Below are 5,197 nucleotides of genomic sequence, written 5' to 3'. Positions count from 1 at the left end.
ACTAAAATAACATCAATCATTAGCACCATGTAAAGGAACAGAAACGCAGCATCACTTGCAAGGTGCTTAAAGTGCGGGAAAACACATAACAGGGATGTTATATTTTATTATTGATTCATGATGTGCAATAGAAATTACCAACCTTAAACATCAAGATCCTCTACATTTAATGATTTATACTATTGTGCAACGAATTCAAATTAAGAGACAAATGTTACCAAAGTGACTTAAATGGGAAAATGACGCCTTCACTTAAAACTTCCCCATTGTTTGTCCGCATTCTTTTTCATAAAGAAGCTTTAAAAATTAACATATAATACAGACATTGTAGTTGACTAATTATATATACATACTGACGATATTGCTACACTGGGAGACGTGTCTCATAACATCCACATGATTAATACTAACAATAAAAAAAAAATACTGGACATAGTACTCATAACAATGTGTTCTGCACAGAATGGTCAGTACTTTGATGCAGATAACTCTTATCTTTGAGAGACAGGGCTGTTGATGGCGTAATGGTGACAACTTTTCGTGCATGAACAATAGCACATAGGAATAAGAAACTTGCACTAAGATAGCTTCTGCATAATATTTCCTCACTCGTATCGCCAGGGGAACATATTTATCTCTTTTACAGGCATTGATATTGCCATGCACCGCTTCACTGGTATACCAGAGACAAAGCTAATAGCTTCCAATGGATTATAGTTCCTTGTGCCTGCATTAAAAAAAGAAACCCCCTTACGCCTCTTAATTGCATCAAAAATGCATAAGGCTACATTGGAAGTTTTGTAGGCACAATATTTCCTTTCTGAGATAGAACATAAATAACGAAAATCTTCTCGTGTTGACTCATTGATCCAGATAGGCAGATACAACACACTGGGAAAAAAAAAAACAACAAACACCATATTTTATATAGAAGCTATTAGCTTGCAACACAGGAACTGAGAGATGTACTAATTAAAAGATATAGAAGCAGTGAAAGAATGAGATAGCCAATATATGTACATAACATTAGAATTTATTCAAAAGCTGGGTATACTTTCAACAATTTGTGTAAATCAATGACATATTAACTTGGTCAGGCCAGATTATTAGTTTCAGACAGCAAAAACACAACTTTTCTTATCTACTTTCATACAGATACCTATAATATCACCCAATAATATTTCTATTTCCTTTTGTCATTAATTGGTAATTATGAAATATCCCCTGAATGAAACTTCTAAAAACAGTCCTTCCCCAAACTTTCTACAAATCAAAGTCAGCCTTGCGATCAAAGCATGTTATTTGTTTTCCTGATGCACGCACGTTTAAGAATTAATGGTTAAGTGACACTAAACTCTGTGAAACAGAAAAGAAGGAAGAGAAAACTGATACAGAAATCTATAAGTAGCAGAGGAAAGAGACAATACCTCAGAAAAGTCATCCTCTAAATCTCTGATTTTATGTAAAAGTGATTCTCCTTGCATTTACTTCTGGACTGCCAAAATCTCTCACAACACTTTAGATTCAGAAGAAAGAGCATCCACCTGCAACTTCTACGACGCCTCATTTGGCAGAGCATGAGAATATATTGTCCTTTTTTTTTTTTTTAAAATCATGTGCTTTGTTAGTTCACGCTTGTATTTGACAGCAAAGAAGCATTTGAATGTGTTTCCACTGATTTATACATGATCTGATATCCTTTTTTTTAATTCGAAAAGAAATGTGTGAATTTTTAACATTGCATGGAATGAAAACTTCATGAGATAACTTTTGCATATTCTGATAAGTGATGATATAATTGAAGTTTTATGGTGAACATTGCTTCTTATATTTTGAGTTTATGTTAGAATGAATTGGATTACTATTGTTATTAATGCTATGGTCTTTTTCTTGACTCTAGCAGATCAAGAATGCGAAGTTTTCATGTCCTTCCTACTGTGTATATACACTTGGGAAAGTGATGATGGAGCATTACCCATTTGTTTATAAGGATCAGCATATTATAATAATGTCACTTAAATTGATTATTATAAGTGTAAATCCAGATGTTCATTATGAAGTGCATATAAAGTAGTCCAAGAACACAGATTATATACGCAGCAGCTAAAAACTACACTTTATTTGAGTGAATATACATGCTTGTTATGAGAAAATACAGAAGCAATCAAACCAGTACCTCAGCCTTCTCATCTTGCCCGTTCGTTTTAGCTTCAGCTGGATCTCATCAACCTTTATGGATAATATCTCTACTTCGTTTGAGCTCAGGATATGCAGAACCTTTGCCATCCTGCTAAAAAATAATGAACATCATTTTAGTTTTTACATGCTGTTATAAGTAAGTCAATCCTTAGACTCAAAACCTCATCATTTTAGTTTTTAATAATAAACCCCATACCTCACAATCAAAGAGGATCTTCATTATTATCCCTGGCACACAGCATGGCATGTTTGCACTTACCTGTAACCCATTGGTAGAGAGACAAAATCATACATGGAGAGAGAAGATGCCCGTTGAGAGCTTTGATTTTGCTGGGAGCAGTGCTTGTCCAACATCGATATCAGATCTTTTAGACTTGACAATCCCCATGGCACAGAGAACCGTATTAGTCAGAAGGTGAACAGTTATATATAACGCACAAACACAAGATAGAGGATGGGCCGGGGAGAAAAATAAAAGGCGAAGAAGGAGAGAACAGGTGCTGAAAGTGATATGGAATGTTCTTGATCATAACAACAGTGGTTCTATTGTGGTTACATTCCTCCGTAGTTGTGGGGAATGGAATGAAAGGGCGACCATTGGAAGTCTCTCATATCTAAGCATCTTGTTCCCTACCTTCAACCTCTTCCCATCTGCTCTCCTCGCATTTAAAGCAGGTCGGTTCTTCTTCTGAGACATGCATCTAGATTTTTTTTTTTTTTTCGGGTGTTCTGTGTTTTAGGTATCGTTCTCTTGCCACAAAGAAAGAGGGCGAGGGCATGGTCAGAATCCTCATCGTGGCTGGTGCCGTTGCTTCTTCGGTGCTAGCATGATCGCAATATCTCCCCACCGTTCACACATATCTACATAAAAGATTATCGGTAATGGGGATCTACGAGATAAATTTAAAAGAAGATCAGGGGAGAAGCAGAAGCAATAGTGAGAGGGAGATGGAAGAGATGAAGAAAATTAGAGGAAGAGCAGAGAGTACAAATGCCTTGCTGAATGCTTAAGATGGAAGCACGGATTCATCGGCGAGCATGAAAGAAGACGGTGAAGAAGAAAAAATCATAGAAGGCAGATAGGAAGGTTATCGCATCTGAGGTAGGCGATGGGGAGAAGTACAAAACCGAAGTTGCCACACGGCGGGAGGCTTGGGAATTTTGAAATTTGAATTGGTAGAAAGCTTTTTAGAAACATATGGGCTGAATGCGGAGCCCAAAGTATGACATTAACTAAAATCAGCTCAAACGAAGCCCGAGATAAACCTAAAGTGGCTTGTGAACAGTAATATGTATCTAAAGCTGAGAATAAGCCATATTCGAGCCGGCTTGGTGGAAGAGTATTTATATATATTGATTCTTCCTATGATTTTTTTATCTACAAAATTTAATAATCGATTTTGTTTAAAATGAATGTGAGGTCCTTTTACTCGACCCACCAATTCTATTTATTACTCATCAATATAAAATAAATAATTTATTATTTTTCATTTACTATTTATTATATTTTTAATTAGGGTTAAGGTGCAATTTTAACAACAAAGTTTACCCGAAAGAGTACTGGGCACCATAAAGTTTATTTGCATGCAAAAATATACATGAAGTTGTCAAAAGGGAGCATCTGGCACCATGCCGTTAACGTCTGTCAGTTTACTGTTAGAGGGGCCCAGAAAGTCAGTTTTAAGGTGTATTTTTAACAACAAAGTTTGCATCAAGGGGCATTAGGCACCATGAAATTTACTTGGGTGTAAAAATATACATGAACTTTGTAAAAGGAAAAAAATAACAAAATTCTTCAACTTCCATAAACATCTATTAATTTTATTCTTTTGGAACTCACCAAATGCTATATTTTCTCTCCATCAATTTTCACTTCCAAGTCGATCCATCTTTCTCTCATCATAGTCAACATGCATACTCTCTCTGTCATGTCGTTTTCTTAGCCTCCAAACCTTTTATATGTATTTAAGCAAAACACATAATATAATATTTAAAGTAATTTATTTATTTATTTTAATCTCCTCAAATTAGTCCATTGGATCCTATATTAAGGACTAGAGGTAGTACTCGAGTGCAAGTAATGAACATCATATCCTAGAAGGGAAAGATGTGTTTTGCTTAAATACATATAAAAGGCTTGAAGACTCAAAAAACAACATGACAGAGAGAGTGTGTGTGTTGACTATGATGAGAGAAAGATGGATCGACTTGGAAGTGGAAATTTATAGAGAGAAAATATAACATTTGGTGAGACCAAAAAGAATAAAATTAATGGATGTTTATGGAGGTTGAAGAATTTTGTTATTTTTTCCTTTTACAAAGTTCATGTATATTTTTACATCCAAGTAAATTTCATGGTGCCTAATGCCCCTTGATGCAAACTTTGTTGTTAAAAATGCACCTTAAAACTGACTTTCTGGGCCCCTCTAATGGTAAACTGACAGACGTTAACGGCATGGTGCTAGATGCTCCCTTTTGACAACTTCATGTATATTTTTGCACCCAAATAAACTTTATGGTGCCCAGTGCTCTTTCGAGTAAACTTTGTTGTTAAAATTGCACCTTAACCCTTTTAATTGTATCAATCCCATTACAAACATCTCTTGAATCTCATAAATTTAAGAAATAGCATTTTGAAAGGTTTTAGTGAGGATTTGTAGTGACTTTCTGTTTTTCCTCATTATTGTATCCAAACACCCTGTTAAATCAAGGGTAAAAGTGCACCCATTACTCTGATCTTATTTTTTAGGTGCACCTAATACTTTGACCTTATTTTTTAGGTGCACTCAACACTCTCATGTTATTTTTTTAAGTATACCCAGTACTTTAATATTTTATGTGGTGCAATTTCACAATTCATGTTTTAACTTTATCGCAAATTTTCCCAACCCTTGCTAGCCTATAATGTCCGTTAAAATAAGAGAACAGGTAGGCATAATTTTTTTTTTTCATAAACTTCTGGCAGGCATTTAGAATTTCACATAAGCAATCAAAAAAA

The 5,197-nt window shown here is 35.0% G+C and overlaps 1 long non-coding RNA gene across 1 annotated transcript; it reads right to left on the bottom strand.

Annotated features, from left to right (window-relative positions):
* Positions 1–237: 237 nt before the first annotated feature.
* On the bottom strand, positions 238–2,561 carry LOC114760900 (uncharacterized). Its single transcript, XR_003742099.1, has 3 exons — positions 2,396–2,561; positions 1,428–2,287; positions 238–727 (listed from the first exon to the last, which is right to left on the bottom strand). It is a non-coding gene; the product is annotated as an uncharacterized LOC114760900 (long non-coding RNA).
* Between the last annotated feature and the right edge of the window lie 2,636 nt (positions 2,562–5,197).

Source organism: Neltuma alba, unplaced genomic scaffold, assembly GCF_004799145.2.
Source record: "Neltuma alba isolate B1F8T4 unplaced genomic scaffold, ASM479914v2 tig00011035_pilon, whole genome shotgun sequence".
NCBI classification, from domain to species: domain Eukaryota; kingdom Viridiplantae; phylum Streptophyta; class Magnoliopsida; order Fabales; family Fabaceae; genus Neltuma; species Neltuma alba.
The sequence above is the reverse complement of the archived record's forward strand: the minus strand, read 5'-3'. Positions and strand labels throughout refer to the sequence as shown.